The 18226-nt window shown below is 30.7% G+C and overlaps 1 protein-coding gene and 1 long non-coding RNA gene across 4 annotated transcripts in view; one reads left to right on the top strand and one right to left on the bottom strand.

Annotated features, from left to right (window-relative positions):
- LOC107455203 (tight junction protein 1) overlaps window positions 1-18226 on the top strand; it is a 383960-nt gene that overhangs the window by 81458 nt on the left and 284276 nt on the right. The gene's annotated exons all lie outside the window — the stretch shown is intronic.
- Window positions 1789-3583, bottom strand: LOC147813507 (uncharacterized). Its single transcript, XR_015432490.1, has 3 exons — window positions 2508-3583; window positions 2394-2453; window positions 1789-2235 (listed from the first exon to the last, which is right to left on the bottom strand). It is a non-coding gene; the product is annotated as an uncharacterized LOC147813507 (long non-coding RNA).

Raw genomic sequence — 18226 nt, 5'->3', positions numbered from 1 at the left:
AAATATAATTTCAGTGAAATGTTTCAATATTTCCCTCTAGAAAATAAAATATTCAAATTCCCTAGATATTTGAACAAAATAGGAGTCTTTTCCAGTCCTTTAAAATTCATTCACTTATTCCATAAATGGCAGGAAAAAAAAATAGAAGAAACAAAAGACGTTAAGGTAAAACGTTTTACGTATGTAATAAAGAAAGGAAGAAAGAAAAAAAATGGCTCAGTCGAGATAAATTGGTACTTAGCAAACGATTTTTTGTTCCTGTCAAATAAAAATCAACATATATTCTATAACAGCAGTTAGCAAACACCATTTTACAACTCGCTGTTTGTCTTTACGGTCACGTTTCAACTTTATATCGCCTGGTCGATTCTACGGGTATCTCCTTTCCCATTCCACAGAAACTTTTCTTATAAAAGAAAATTTTTTGTTCTATTGTTGGAAAGCATTGAAAGAATTTTCGGGGACCATTTAATCCTTTTGTTGAGAAACTGGGTACATACTTAAAATGTATTAACATTGTTAAAGGTTTTTAATGGTCTTCTCTTGATCTTATTCTCTCTTTTAAAATGTTCTTGTTTATTTTTTGGGGAGATTATTTGTTTATTTTTTATTCTATTAAATCGGCGAGAAATATTTATTCATTTTTAGTTTTGTCTTTTAATGATATTGTATGTGTGGATATTGTGCGATTTTATGTGCATTCGTGCATTTTATTTTATAACTGGTGCTGAACAGTCCCCTCATATTTTAGGTCTATGCCTATCGATGTTCAATTCCGTAGCTTTTTCATTTTAAACCCAACCTGAAGATAAGGGAACTCCTTGATAAAGCATTGTAATAAACTAGCAGATTTTTGTTGATGGAACTAACCTTTATTTGAATTACGTTAAGAGGAAAACCACGAAAATCTTCTACGGTTTGCCCGGCAGTAAGGGGATTCTAATTTATGATCCGTCTGTATCAGTTGTTTCCAACTTACACGAGGCCGGGGGCCGCAATTAAAAACACCAGTCAAATGGCGGGCCGCAACTTTATCAAAATTTTATATAGGACTCTTTTATGTTTGAAGGAACATTAAATATCACTGTCAGATTTTTATCAAGTTGTACAAAACAAAGGTATTGAATTACAAATTAAAATAAGATGTAGATTTTTAAAAATATTTAATTGCATATTAAAAAATTCTGGCTACTATAACTTTAGTGTGCACCACCTATGTATTAAACAATTATTGTGCAACAGGTATCAAATTGTTAGGATATAAAACTTAAAAGTATTTAAAACCCATATAGATTTTTTACGAAAATTGTCAGCAAAAAAGTGACAACTAATATCATTTGGTGACCCGTGACCGGATGAGGGCCACGGGCCGCCAGTTGGTAACCACTGGTCTATATGTTACGTTAGCATTGTGGTGAGTACGAGTTAGGAGCAGGATTCGTATCGACTAGCTATCGCTGGTATTCGAACTTGGGGCACTTCATTGGGGGGGGGGGTTGTTTTGGCCTCTTAATTTCACTTGTTTCTTTGAGATTTCTTATAGGTTTGACACAGTTAAGGTTTGAATTCAAATGCACGATTACGTTCCCGCTATTTTTAATTAGTGATCATTAAGGCCACAATTTTGACGACTTTTGTTGTTTTTCACTTTTCGGGCATTTTTTGAGTTTTTGGAATATTTTTCTTTACTTTAGGGAATTTTTTGATATTTCTCGGTAACCTTTTTGTTCTTCAAAATTTTAGGGAATTTTAGCGGACGTTTGTTTATGAGTTTGGTGAAAATGTCCTTTCTACAGATGAAGTAAATTTGTAAATTATGCGAAACAAAGATGGGAAGCTGAAAAACAATTTAGTGTTGCCCTGCATACTGGAAGGAATAATCAAAAAAGAACTGTTCAATTTTCTGTAACAGGAAAGAAAGCCTCTCAATTTTTGATTGTGCTATGTAATTTATTCATGTATTTATTTACCATATTACGAAGAATTATGGGAGGTTTTTGTATCAGAACAACAAGTGTCGCACAAATGGTCAACTTAATCTCATTACAACTGTATTAACTAGTTTCACCATATTAAACAATATTTTTACACTGCCCTGCTTCAAAAAATAAGACGAATACTTAATGTATTTTCCTCTACCACTATTTTAAATTTACATGTTCAGGTAAAAATTGAAGCTTTTTTCACAAAAAAATACTTTGAACATTTTTTATATTCGTACATAGGATTGAAGCGCTTGTTATAAGTGACAAAAATCGGATATGCTTTAAAAAGGTTTGAAGGCCTATCTAAAGCTAATAATAGAAACAAAGTTAACTATACTAAATCTAATGAATAAAGCACAAATAAAATTTTAGAAATGTATATATTAATGAACTACTATTTCTGTATACTTTATTTGTTCTTTGTTCTTGTTCTTTTTTCATTTCAGTCTACTTCGCCCAAATTTTCTTCTATTCAATTTTTAGAATTTTTTTCTATTTTTAACGATAATTTTTTTTTTAAACTTTGTGCTATCTCTATCGATTTATTAAATGAGTTTTTTTCTGCTAGTAACAGAAGAAAGAATTAAAATTATTTTTTTAAGGAATTAACGTTGCTGGGAATACTTATAAAGATTTCTTACACGAGAAACTAAACTTCCCTTCATCAGGTAGTTACTTTTCTTAAACTACCTTATCATGTACACAGAAAATTAAAATAAATTTGATGAAAATAGTTATTATGTTAATTTAAGTAGAAAAGTATATATTCATTAAGTATTGAATATAGTGCACATTACAAAAATATGAATATAATTCAGAGTTAGCTACTGTGAACGTTATTGTTCCCACTTTTTGAAAAATCCTCTTAATTAATAATTAAATAAGAATGTTGGCATGAACCTAATTAAACGAAATCATCGAAGTGACTGTAATATTTATTTTATTATCATCTCTTAGTTTCTTAGAACAATATCTGCAACGAAATTGATTCGTTAGTTTAAAACTCTTTCATAATAAGGCTGCCATAAACGTTTTGTTCAGTAATGAATATAATGTTTAGTATAACCTATAAAATTAAATAAAATCCATCAATTCCGTTATACGAAGCCTCTCTTAAAGCGCAAACGATGGCACATAATGTCGTGGACTTAATCAGCAATAAAGCGGGGTAACTCTTCTTCGCGCATTAGTTTATTCCTCCTAAATTGTGCGTTTATTTGCATGATTAAATGATTAAATAAGCGGTTATCGGTTAATTACCCCTCTTCTGATTTCGTAATTATGATAAGAGAGAAAGATAGATAACTCGCCTAAATGAATATGGAATTTTATTGGAAGTTAAGAGAGAATGAAAATTTAATCAGGTTATGGGGAACTATGTATACGTATTTAGGAAGGAATATTTATTATTTAAATTGAAAGTTATTTTTAACAATAAATAATTTCAATTGATGCTTTATCTATAAAATATAATCTACAAATTATCCCGCATTTACTGCTTTTTTTCTATTTTTGGAATCTTCAAAAAATTAAGTAAAAAAGTATGTAGAGGGCTCCCCCCCCCCCAAAAAAAAGAAAAGAAAAGAAAAAAAAAAAAAACAAACAGAAAAGAAACGGTCCACTCTGAATAATTTTTGATCTTATGATCGGATCTTTACACTCTAGGGTTCAAAATTAATGGCTCAAAGCGGTGACCTCAAATATGGTAATTAATAAGTGCAGACGATATTTTAAGTTACGAAATTAGACATTGAAACGTTCTTTTTCTGAATAAACTTATATATTTTTTCGATGGATTCGGATTTCTGACCCCCAAAATATAGGGGGTAGCCGCAATCTGGGGAATATGGTCCCGATGGTTTGTTCAGGAGAGCACTCCGAAGTTTGAACCCCTTAATGTTAATTTTAGTTTTTGCGTATTTTGCTATATCTCGAAAACGTTTTAAGCGAGTTGAAAATTTTTTTCAAACAATGATGAAATTCGTTTATCCAAAGATAATTTCATGAAAAAAATAACTTTTAGTAAATATTTATTTTTTATTATTTTATTTTATGATGGTCGAAAGAAATTTAGAATTGGAGATATAAATTTTGCATCATTTTAAAGAATATGATTTCATGTTTCAAAATACATAATTTGACCAAAATCGGTTGAATAGTTCCGGTGAAATTGAATTTTAAATATCTGATTTTTTTGAAATTCAATTTTTCAGGAACTACCCGAGTTTGCTCAAATTTTGTATTTTGCCATGTAAAATCATATTCTTTAAAATTATGCAAAAAATTGTAAAAATTGTAAAACAAGAAAATTCGAACCCTTTTCACTTTATCCGAAGGTGAACGCTCTATCCCCTGAGCCACCACGGCTCCTTATCGATATTTTACGATATCATAAGCTGGCTAGTAGAATACCCATTTATTATAAATTAATAAATGGGTATAAATTTATAATAAATGAGTATTCTGACAATGCCAACTTCCATCTATCAATGAATCAACTAGTGGTATCCGTTCATCGAATTCTATCACAGATATAATTCTGGTGTGGGAGTACTGTGGGTATCTACCACTGCAAAATTACAATTACAATTCACTAGTATATAAAACGTGTTAATTCGATTCTATGGGGGGGGGTACCTTTTCATAGATGAAGGTTGACATTATCGGTAACTACTCTACCCACAATATCATAACTAAAATGATTATATAACTATTATTATATCATTACTAAAATTATTATATAACTATTATTATATCATTACTAAAATTATTATTATTTTATTGACGCTAAAAGTAATTTGGAGGGAAGATCTTTTCTTCCTTATGTCGAGAAAATTTTGTAATTCGGTATAAAATCTTTAAAAAATAAAAAAAAATTAAAAAAAAAAGTTAAAAAAAATTAAACAACATGATACACGCAATTTAAGACAATACAATATGGAGAGAAGCGAAATCTTTTCTTCCTTATGTCGGTAAAATTTTGTAATTCGGTATAAAATCTTTAAAAAAAATAAATAAAAGAAAAAAAAGGCTAAACAACATAATACAAACAATTTAAAACAATACAATATGGAGAGAAACAAAATCTTTTCTTCCTTATGTCGGTAAAATTTTGTAATTCCGTATAAAATCTTTAAAAAAAAAAAAAATAAAATAAAATAAAAAATAAATAAAAAAAAAATTAAACAACATAATACAAGCAATTTAAAACAATACAATATGGAGAGAAGCAAAATCTTTTCTTCCTTATGTCGGTAAAATTTTGTAATTCCGAATAAAATCTTTAAAAATTAAAAAAAAAGTTTTAAAAAAAAAGTTTAAAAAAAAAATTAAACATGATACACGCAATTTAAGACAATACAATATGGAGAGAAGCAAAATCTTTTCTTTCTTATGTCGGTAAAATTTTGTAATTCGGTATAAAATCTTAAAAAAAAAAAAAAAAAAATTAAACATACATAATACAAGCAATTTAAAACAATAATTTATTGTTTGATAAATCGTTAATAATCCATTGCATAATAGACATTTAATGAAATAAATGATAATTCGATAATTAATTGAATAAACAATCCTATTTGATTTAAAAGCACATTTTAAAAGCATAATCATTATAATAGAAATAGAGAATTTATGAAAATATCTTTCACCATTGCACAATAAGCTGATAAAATGAAGTTGCTTCTGATATTACCATCTATTAAAGACACTTACATGAAATTGAGTATCTAAAAATAAAACAAAAAATAGAGAAATTAAGGAAAAAAAAGAAAAACTTTTGAATTAAGCACTTAAAATTAGGGATACCTATCTTCTGGATATCGAATAAAGAGGGAAAATGATGGGCGATTTAATAGCCCAGCACTTAGTGCAACTACAGATATCGAAAACGGATACTTAGAAGGTAATGTAGCAGGTAAAAATCATGCATGCCAGTTGCGGATCGATATTCAAGATAAAACTAATACCGAACATTGTTAAGTGGAAAGTTTTTCGGAGTTCTTAGAGGGAAAATTTTGTTAATTTTATCGAAGGAAAAAAATAACCTCATTTTTGCACAAGTTTTTTTATTATTATTATTTCTTATGATTCCCTTAAAAGTTTAATGCAACCAATATTGCTTTTCAACAAAATAAATTGGGATCAATACCTTAGTATGAGGAAACACTTCAAAACATTGTCGCTATTTAAACTACGCTTTTAAATAGTTTCATAACAACAAAATAATTATTTTCAGTTAATAACACCTAGTCTTTTTTTGAGCCAATATTTTAGAAATTCCAGGGTTTTTTGACAATACCTCAGCAGTCTATACATAAATATATATAGTTTTATTTTATTTTATAACCAACGGCCGACCCAATTTTTTGGATTTACAACTACAGTTCAGAACCCGTTATCCGGAAACCAGAAAACCGGAAAACCAAAAAACCAGAACGAAATTCGGTAAACTTTCCCGCCATTTTTAAAAAAAAATTTTTTTTTTTTCCTCATAAAGATTTTAGGATTTTTCGTTCTTTTTTTTAAGATGTTTACCATACCATCATTTTGGAAATAATAATTAGTGTATTACTTCATCGTTTTTTTCTTCTGTTTAAGATTATTTCCAAATATTTTTTTTTTCCAGTTGGGTTTAACAATAAAAAAAACGGCTTTTTGTAGCGATTCAGAAAACCGGAAAAATCAGTTATCCGGAATAGAGATGGTCCCGATCGTTCCGGATAATCGGTTCCCTACTGTACTAATGTTCAACTCTGTTGCCTTGTAATTTTGAACCCGATCCAGAAGACAAGAGAACTTCTGGATCAAGTATTAGGAAAAATTTGACTTCCTGGAGGACATTATGATGGAACTGCACCACATTTGCGTTACATGGAGAGGAAAACCGCGGAAACCTCAAACAATTAGCCTGACGGCAAGGGGACTCTAGCCTATAATCCGTCTACCACTGAGGATATTTTACATCAGAACTGTGGTCGGTGCAAGCCGGATGCGGAATTCGTATCGACCAGTCATCGCTGGAATTCGTAATATAAATCAAACTAAACTAAAAGACGTAGAAAAGAAGGAATTATATTTCAATAACTTCGATGTGTGACACGGAGTTGTATTTAATTAACTTCGCTTTAATTAACATTCTAACTTATGTGGAGAAACTTAGCTCAACTTTAACGTGCCATTTTTTTTAAAATAAACTATCTGCTGGCGCTTACGTCATAGGTCACATGTGTGGGTATACCTGGTCTTTTTCTTGAAGTGCAAGTACCCAATTGGCATAGTTTTTTTCTTTTTATTAATTTATAACAAAATTACGGACCATTTTTCTTCTCTAAGAAATTTATGTAAATAAAAGAAAAACTTTTTATGTTTGTTTTCTTTGTAGAATATCTTTATCAAATTTTTCTTGAAGATAGATTAACTTTTTTTATGCTTCCATCATCTAAAGTTTGATTCCAAATTACCTTAATTATTCTATAATGATTGACGCTTAGGACGATGATGATGACAAAGTAATTTCACATTTATATGAAATTACCTTCGATAAATATGCGAAAATTGCTCTTATTCAACCAATTTAGTAACTCAGGATTGGGTGATTAAGGTTGGAATTATTCATTAATTATGCCTAAATTACTTTATAAAACACTGTTTAGGACGTCAAATTGTTACATTAATAGAATTCATTTAAAATAATTTGGATCATCAAAGCTTTTAAGATATATTTTGTTGAGACGTTTCGATGCACTTCATTTGAAACATTTGTCTTTTATAGCAGCTTATATGCAATATTACGTACAACAAAATATTAAACTGAAATTTATGAAACAATCTATCGAAAAATAATCTACCAAGTTATAATTTTCAAAGATCTAATTTGTAGCTAGAGTATATTTTTCCCTTTTCCTTAAACTTATAGAACGAGTATTCCTTAAACAAGTAGAGTGAGAAAAAAAAAAAAAAAAAAAAGAAAAACCCTGGCTATCCTTAATAACTTTTGATCTAATTATCTGGTTTTCTCGTGTTAGGCCACATTCTTAATGGTTCGACGAGGTTAACAAGTAATACGCTAAATAATAAGTGCAGAAGATATTTTATGTTACGAAATTTAGACACAAAAACGTTCTTTTTCTGAATAAACATAATTTTTTTCCCCCGATGGATTCGGATTTCTGACCCCCAAAAATTCGCTGTCCGAAAGTCGTAAGCTTTGTCAAATTTTAAATATTTGACTTTTTTGAAATTAAATTTCTCAGGAACTATTTAACCGATTTTGCTCACATTTTGTATTTTGCCGTGTAAAATTATGTTCTTTAAAATTATGCAAAATAATGCATACCTCTCAATTCAAAATATTTTCGACTGTTATTAAATAAAATAATAAAAAATAATAAATATTTTTCGGAAAATAATTTTTTTTTTGTATAGTATTATCTTCGGATAAACGAGTTTTATAAGTGTGTTCATAAGGGGTCTAAATTTTAGAAAGCTCACCTGACCGAACTTTTCGGACCATATTTTCCAGATTGCAGCTACTCCCTATATTTTTGGGGTCAGAAATACGAATCCGTCGAAAAAAAGCTATGCTTATTCAGAGAAAGTACGTTGCTGTATCTGATTTCGTAACTTAAAAAATATCGTCTGCATTTATTAATTAGCATATCTGAGGTCACTCCCTCGAACCATTGTGTGGTGAACGTGAACAGTGTGGTTTGAACGGTTAAGCATCATTACTAGAGCCCGGATTTTGATGACCTAAAAAATCCCCATTACTGCCCTTAAAAAGTGCAAAAAATGCCCTTAAAAAGTGCAAAAAATGCCCTTAAAAAGTGCAAAAAATGCCCTTAAAAATGCGAAAAATGCCCTTAAAAATGCGAAAATTGCGCTAAAAAGGCCTTATGACAAAACTTAAATAAAGTAAAAATATTGAACTAAAACAATGTTTTACTCTTTAAAATTATTATGAGCCATTTCAAAAAATATAAAGCAATGCAATACTTGTTCTACGTTCATTAAGGTTTGAAAAATATGTTTTATATCCTAAAATAACAAAAAAAAGGAAAATAGATTGACTCCAAAACATTTTCATTTTGTATAGAAACTTTAATGAATATAACAACTTCCATCTCATAATATTACTAAATATCAGAATTACATTGGATTATTAAATTTTTTTTTGATATTTTGAAATGTAAACGAGCGTCCCTTGTCTGAAAGTAAATTTTTATACCTGGAGAAGCTTCTTTCAACGTTTACTGATGTTATTGGTGCGTACTTGAAAAAGACGGTCTCACTTACTGACAATTCTTCTTCAATTTGAAAAGATGTTGCTTCACCCGTTAATATCCTAGAGATTTTCTTCACTGTTTAGAAGCCAGTGTAATAATAAAAAATGATAAAAAAAATAATAAGAATTGGAAAAAACTAACAAAAAATTTAAAAAATGTTTTAAAATGCAAAATAAGCCAACAAATTTAATGAAAAATGCCCTATAAATCTAAAAAAATGCTCCAAAGGACAAAAAATGTCCAAAAATGCAAAAAAATGCAAATGTCATCAAAATCCGGGCCTTAGTCATTACGCATTATCTGTTATTTCTATTTTCTCTCCCCCCCCCCACTTTACTTGTCTCATACCTTAAAATTAAAAATGATAGATTTTTGCACATTTGGGTTTCTCTATAATTCGAATTTAAGCTTTAAATTATATTCAGAGCTTTTATGTTGTAGGAATAGGAAAGTGGTCCAAATTGTGATTGAATTGTTATCTCTAGATGTCTCTAGAAGCCAATTTAATAAAAGAGCAGAATAATTAGCCTATGAGAACTCCCTAATATAGCCTAAACCTTAATTTGTTTAATGTTTCGAAACAGAAATTACTTATTATCACAAACATAAATTGTAATGTATTATAAAACTTTAAATTGTTATTGTGTTTTTTCATTCTAGGTTATCATTTTTACCGCTATTGGCTGATCGTGTTTTACTTCTTTTTTTGTCTTTAAACCTAATGTTCCCAAAATTAAATTTATTTATCATCTAATATTCTTTTTCTTATGAAAAATGTGGTAATCGAAATTTTTCCTAGTTTCATTTGGTTTTAATTTAAATCCGAGATTTCAGCTTAACTATAATTGTATTCTACAATCCGGTATAAGTGTGCACAACATTTCTCAGCACCTTGGAAGGGTTGATAAATGTATTTGTTTATTCTCGAGTGATATGCTGTATATAAATTTCTACGATTTGGCAACACCCCCTTACTCCCTGTGGAATTTTGAAAATATTATGTTCGAATCCTAAATCGTCTTTTGGAAAACTTTTACGACGGTCCATCCATTTCAACTAATCGTCACCCTTAATTATTTTAGAGATCTTAAAGTCAGTTTTCTACATTCTTCCTCGCTTGAACTCAGGAAAGTGTTAATAGAAGGATTTTGGGAAGAAATTAGTGATGAGAATAGAATGTTTTAAGACGGAAGAGTTGTTGCATTCTGATAGTCATTAAAGAGTTATTTAAATTTATAACGCAGTTGAAATAAAATTTAATGAACACACGGAGTTGCCCTGGATTTAAAATTAAAATTTGTGTACGTGGTGCAAAAATAAATACATAGATTAGAACAGCCGTTCCCGAATGGTGCTCTGCGGAACCCCGGTGTTCCGTGAGTTGATACTTTTTATAACCAATGATGAGTTTGAAATCTCTGATTTTATTTAGATCCAACATATTAATTATATTTTATTTAATCTTTCGGTTATGAAATTACTTCAAGTAAAATGCTAATTAAATAGAAATGGCATTTTTGAAAAGAAAATATAATATTTCTGATTGGTTGGTTGGTTCTAATGCGACTTGCCGCACGCGCAAGCGTGCTTGGTGAAACCGAGCAAATTTAAGGCAGAGTGTGCGCTTCTTGATTTTTAGTGGCGCCATCTATGGTCAAGAATTCGACTTCTGCCACACCATACATCGCACCCGTTTATAGGGCGGACCCATTCATATATCCATTCACTCATCCACAGATCGTAATTTTGACCTGAATCAGAGAACGATCGATCTCCAATCCAGTACCCCCAGAGCAGTGTTTCCCAAACTTATGACTTTTGTGTACCCTTTCTAAATTTTTCGTAACGCTGTGTACCACAAAAAAATTAATGTATTTTTACTGTAAAAAAAATCCAAAAAAGTTAAAAATCACAACTGGCTGTTGACACCACTAATTATTAACTGTTGCTTCTGTAAAAAATAGCCAATAGAAAAATACGTAATGGTAAATTTTCATGGCTAGCTTTGTTTTTAAATAATTTTTTTTGAAATTTTCGTTTGTTCAAAATATTTCGCATTAGAAAGCGTACCCCTACTAAATTGTTCCCGTACTCCTGGGGGTACGCGTACCACTTTGGGAAACACTGTCCCAGAGGTATTGATTTGTTATGGGAACACGGAGGAATTTTGCGATTCGACAGATTTAGCGTGCATCAGTCACTTTACTACACGGTCTTCGGCTGGCTGGGTTCGAGCCCACGAACTCTCGGACATGGGCCCAGCGCCCTACCGGCCAGGCTATCCCGGCCTATAATATTTCTAACAACGTTATAATGAACAAATTATAAAAAGAACAAGCATTTATGAAAACATCACATTAGTATTTCCTATCGCGCTTTTTCAAAGCAAAATAAAATGGCTAAATTCTTCAATAAAGAAAAATGTTTTTCCAATAACCAATTTTAACATTTATTTCAGTTCTTTTAAGTTTTCTTTTCGAAGTAAACCAGAATCAAATTATTAATTTTCAGTTTTTGCATATGTTACCCTGGATGACCGAAGTCATGAGAATGTCGACTTTCACCGGTGAATGTCAGCAATCACATAGTCGCTTTGGTGAATGCCGAAAATATTTTTTTATGTCTGACTTGATATTAATTTGTTCGTTTATATTATTGCATTTATTCGATATTTTAGGTTAATTAAATTAGGTTTTAAGTCAGACAGTTAAACTTGCAATTGTGTTGCTGTGTTTTTGATGTATATATATTACTGTGAATGACCTAATTTACTGGTTGTTGTCTTCCACCTGTAAATGTTGACAATCTCATTGTTGCTTTGGCAAATGTTCGAAATATATACTAGGTCTAGTTAAGTGAAACTGCCCGGTATACATTTGTCTTTAACTCTCGAAACCCATGTGATCATTCGACGGAACCCTAGGGTTCCGCTGAACATGTTTTGGGAACAACTGCAATAGAGGACCATGGTAGCTTTCTTTTCATCTGTTATAACATTGCGACCAGTTTTTTCACATTTTATTCAACTTGAAAATCTTTTACACTATATGACGGGTAAGGGTTAGAGTTCGAATCCTGGCTATCACTGTTTGATCATTCATTTATTCTTTGTTTATTTTTTGTACCTTAAATTCTGACGGTTAATATTGAATTTGCAGTACAAAAATACTAGTACCCTAGTTTATGAAATTTTTTAACGTCAATCTTAAAGATTTTTTTCTTTTCTTCTTTTTTTTTTTCATTATTCAAAGCAAACATACCAACATACCATGTGTCCAGTCAAAACAATGTTTAAATATTGATTAAAACTTTTTATTTAACTTAATGAAAACTTTCGAAATAACTTTTAAAAATATTTGTTTTAATTTTTCATTTTTGTTAAAAATGTATCCTTGAACTAATTTAGACAGTATTTACGTCTGTAGTTGTCTTTAATCCGAATAACGAGATATGTGTATTATAGGGCCGGGATAACCTGGTTGGTAGGGCACTGGGCCCATGTTCAAGAAGTCGTGGGTTCGATACCCACCGGCCGAAGATTCCCACTGTAGTAAATGGTGACAGGTGCATGTTAAAAATTTGTCGAGTCACAAAGTTCGAGTCACGAGATGTTCCATAACAAATCATACCTCTGGGGTTCAGTAGTTTCCTTGTCTTCTGGATTGGTTCAAAATAACAAGGCTACGGAGTTGAGCATTAGTAGTCGTAAACCCAAAATTGGCTCGACTGTTCAACGACGGTTATAAAATAAAAAAAGGGATAATTTTTTTATAACAAAATCTTACACATCGATGTGAGTTACACAATTGTTTGTTGCGAATAAAATAAAAGGAATGACAAAATATTTTTTGAAGGCACTTTAAAATAAAAAAATATTAGTAAAAATTTAATTAATAAAAACCAGACGCTTTATCCTTTTCTTGGTAATTCCTAAGCGTGCCTGAATTCCAACGTATTAAAATGAAAACAATACCTTTTGTGCAGTATCTAAATGATATTTAAAATATGCAACAATGTATTTTGTGGCAAACATCATGTGTGTAAAGAGAAAGCTCTTCAGTCTATTTGCATATCAAAACTTAATAAATTCCTCTCTGCCGACGCTGTTTTACATCTTTAACGTTAACCAAGAACCGGATTCATTTTAACTAGAGGTAGCAGTTATTTGTATTTGAACCATTTAGAGTTTTTAACTAATTGCATGTTTTGAAATGCTGTTACAAATTATTAGTTCAAATGTTTTCCATTTATTTATTTCATTGAAGGCAAAAATCCTATTTGGGCTTGCAATCATGTTTTCTTTGGTAGAATTAGTGTATATCAATAATTAAATGTGTTTTATGTGCTGCCTAGTAACATTGCAGCTTTTCTAAATCGCTGGAATGCCCGAATTTCATTGCAAGAATCCGAATTGTGATGAGTGATTCTTACTTGAGATTCATAAACCAAAGTGTTCACCGACCAAAGTGTTGACGTAAAATGTAAACGGATTATGGGTAAGAATCGCCTTGTCGTCATGCTAACCGCGGGAAGTTTTCCTCTATGCAACCCAAATGTGGGTTTGCACCATCAAAAAAGTTTGTCCCATAGCTTGTTCCGAGAGTTCCCTTACTTCTGGGTTGGGTTCAAAATTACTAGGTTACGGAGGGGAACATTGATTGTCGTTTATCCAAAAAAATGGGTAAGGTGTTTAACGCCCGGGAGAAAACAAAATAAAGCGGTGTTTATTTGTAATTCTTAAATCAAAACGCGATGATTTGTAAATCAGATCAATACGGATCGCGATGTTTACGAATCATGTCAAACAGGGATCGAGATGAAACCCTGTTTTTATTTCTAACCCTGGTTTTAATAGTTACTTGCCGGAAAAATTTCCTTGATTCTTTTCGAATTAATCCTAATTTCGACTCCGTCTGAAAATGGCGAAAGGACTGATTTTTCTTTTCGAATGTTAAATGGAATGAAATTATATATATATAAAAAAGTTTGTCATAAATCGGGACAGATGGAAGTAAGTTATTTTTGGAAGAACAAATAATTCTTTTGATATGGCTTTCCCGAAGGTAATTTGATCGGTAAACGGTTCTGTTCTGTTTGTTATTATTTGCTATTCTTTGCCCATTTCGTTTTCGCTATTTTTAACTTTTTTTTAAAACTTTCTACTGCTCTTATTGAGGGATTTTAGAAAGCACTTTTCTTCAACTTTTAAAACGTAAAAGGATTTCCAAACGCTCTTATTTTTCTTCTTTTTTTTGTTTCTTTATAAATCTATAATTCCAATGCATTACGGACGAGATTACTTAAAGATGTGATGGTGCGGTAGTATTATGTGCTTATAGTTTGTTTTTCCTCTTTAGCTTTTGATACGTTTTTTTTAAAAATTCTTTTTATTTTATTTGAGAGTTTAAATACTATGTGAGTCAAAAGCTTAGAAAAGAAAAATTAAGCAGTTTCTTTCAAAATGTCGCATTTTTAAACTCGTACAATATTGTTCCTTTAAAAAAAGAAAAAGGAAATACAAAAAAGAAAGTTTGATAAAAATTGTTTAAATTGCTTTCCGACTTTTGACTTTTATTTTGTCATTCTGAGTTTATTTTTTGTTTAAGGATTTTCATAAATTATCTGTTACTATGGAAATTCAATTTTATTTCTTGCAATCATTGATTTTTTAAATTTATTTTATAGTTTACTTTCATATTTTAATGTATGAAATCTGAAGAAACTTCTAAAAAAGTTTAAACTATTAGCATAAAGCAAATGATTGTAGCCTCGTTCCATCTAGCATTTTTAAATGAAAAAGCGAATTATATATATGGTATTTTTTTAGTAATGTTTCTGTTAATAGTGGTGATTTTTGCTTAAATTTAAGAGATGGTGAATATTCTTCTCTGATGTTTTCTGTCTTCGCATTTTTCAATATGACCCACCGTCAAAAAATACTGATCTTATGCCTTCTATTTTCAAAACTAATGCAAATTCTGTTTATTAAATCGATGATGCTCATTTATGTGAACATTTCTTTCTTATATCATACCATTTACAAGATAGGAAAGAACTAATTCTGAATCTAGCCGCTAGAAAGCTCTGCAATTAAATATCTCCTTTATTTAAAGTAGACACTATAATTGTTTCTCGTCGTTCGAAAGCTTTAAAAAGCACAGTTTTTGCTTTGTATCTTTTACATCAGTGTTCCCCAACGTTTTTATCACAGCGGACCTTTCAACGTATGATGATTTTACCGCGGCCCTATGGGGGGGGGGGGCGTTGATTGTTTATATTTTTGATTATTTTGATTTATTAATTTTAATTTATTTGTATATAAACATGCCTTCAAAATAAAATACACCTACACCAAAAATAAATATGAAGTGATTTAATATTTTAACTTACTAGAACGTTAAATCAAATAGAACCCAGTGCTTGTTTCTTTGCAATGAGACTGTTCCATCTGGGGAGGGGGAGACAATGATACCCGAAGTGTGTTGTTTATGTCGAGCTTATTCCGCTGCTTTGTTTTGGTTGCTGTTACTGCAGAAAACCCCGCTTCACACAGATAGGTTGTCGGATATGGCAACAGGGATTTAAGTGCTGTGGTGGCAATCTCGGGGTATTCTGCCATGACTTTAATCCAGAACACCGGCAGAGTTGTTGTCTCTCGAACGTAGTTTTAAGGCCGCCATCATTTGCAATCTCAAGCAGTTGATCTTCTTGCTCAAACATGCTAGATTCGCCCGATTTGTTGACAAATGGGTCACAGATCCATTCCTTACCAGATATTTTTAATTTGGGGTATAAACCTAGGAATTTAAATTCGGTTTCAATGAAATGGGTGATCCGGTACCATTTGATCCACACACCGGTACCGGTCCGCGGACCGGTGGTTGAGGAACACTGTTTTACATGACATAGTTGCTAAATCTACTGGGTTTTGCCAGTTTCTTTTAATCTACTGGTTTACTAAATTTTCTTCTGGTTTTTGTGCATTTTTGAGTATTCCCTAAAATTGAGTAAATTTCTAAAAAAATAAAAAATAAAAAATAATCCATGTTCAAAAAAATTTTCACACATTTTATTGCGTGTTTGAGTGTTTAAATAAGTATTACTAAAATATAATGAAACGTAATCAGTTTAAAACTTTTTTTTATTATTTTTTTTAATTCTAAAATATTTAGCTTATTTTGATCCAAAACTTCTTCCTTTAATTAATTAAATATTTAATGAATTAAATTAGAAGGATTTAATCTATATTTTATGAATTAAATGTCTATTACAATTCAAAATTATGAGTAATCATAAATGGAAAATATTGCAAGCCATTTATAGTTTATTAGTGTAATAATGTTATTGTAGTTTATTGACTTTAAAAATCCCTAAAATTCTCTGCAGAATATTTGGTATATTATGCAACAGTTATTATCAGATTTATATTTCTGATTGGATTGGATTGGATTCACTGGATTTTTTCCGATCCATGCTGGCAACTATGCATGAAGGAATTCCGGCTTATTTGAACTATTTACAGGTTTAATTTTTTTTTGTAAAAATTTCCTTTATATTAATCCTTTGCGTAACGCCTTTTTCAGCCACAAGTTTCCATTGAATATCAACAATTGGTGAAAAAAACAATGTTTTTAAAGTACTAATTTAACCTATCTTTCTGTAACATTAAAAAAAACAAACATTTTGTTTAAATCTAGTAAAAGCATTGTATATATTTTCAAAGTTGAGTATATTTAGAGTAACTAGGCTTATCTCGCTGTGAGTTATTTATATCCATTACTAGTGTTTGGAAGAATGTTCGATCGAACGATTTCCGAGTGGTACATCTCTTAAAGTCTTCTCGTCCTACCTCATTTACCCGTTGGCGACAATTTATATTACTTCTTTACTCGGGGCTTAGATTATTTACGCAACACTCTCTTCATTAAGTGCGCCAACTGCGTTCTCTTTGGATGAGTTAAAATGTTAACCTGTTTCAGCGTTTATCGAGTTGTGTCTTGAAAATGAGAAATAACGGATCCCATTAGCGGGCGCTTCTCTCTTCCGATCTCGCCAAAGAAATAAAAAAGGAAGCCACATTTTCTTGTTTCCTAAGATCCCGAATAAATCTATCAGAGGGCGCAAATGTCTTCTATGTTACATTCTTTACCATCAGTAGGGGTTTGTCCTTTTTAACAGCTTGGTAAGAGTTGAGTTGTTCTGAGCTGCTGTTAGCCGTTAGGGGTGACAGAGCTGATTGAGTCATAAATCTAGTAGCATGATACTAAAAAAAATTGTTTTGGAACACCTTGTTGAACGACGGGAAGTGATGTCCCCAAGATATCATATAGCTTGCTCTGTCTATGGTGATATAAATTTTGTATATGGGACTGTTTAGGTTTAAGAAAGAACAGAGGTTATAATGTTACCATTATCTTTACCTCTTTTCTTCCTTAAAGGATATTGTTATCATTATCTTTAGAGGTAGAAAAGTGAAAATTTGCGGAGGTTGGAGATTGATTCTATCTTCTCTTACATGAAAGGAGTTTTTTAAATATATATATATATATATATATATATATATATATATATATATATATATTATTGGTGATGTTTGGTAATTTTTTTTATTCTAAATAGTTTTCTATACGACTCATTACATACTAACTTTTTGTTGAAATTTTTTAATAAGTATGATTAATCAATATGCTGCAAGCTACAGTTTTACGTGTTTCAGTTCACATTTAGCAACCATCGAGTAATGCAGTAAACTACATTTTTACCAATTCGTATAGTCCAATTCATATATTTAGCGACCGCCAAGGGTAGTAAGTGAATATGCTGTAAACTACATTCTTACAAGATTCAATTCATATATTTAGCGGCCATCAAGTATAGTAAATGAATATGCTGTAAACTACATTCTTTCAGGTTTCAATTAACATATTTAGCGAACGTCAAGTATAGTAAATGAAT

The sequence above is a fragment of the Parasteatoda tepidariorum genome, chromosome 3 (genome assembly GCF_982258835.1).
Source record: "Parasteatoda tepidariorum strain Cologne lab strain chromosome 3, Ptep-v5.0, whole genome shotgun sequence".
Classification (NCBI taxonomy): Eukaryota; Metazoa; Arthropoda; class Arachnida; order Araneae; family Theridiidae; genus Parasteatoda; species Parasteatoda tepidariorum.
The sequence above is the reverse complement of the archived record's forward strand: the minus strand, read 5'-3'. Positions and strand labels throughout refer to the sequence as shown.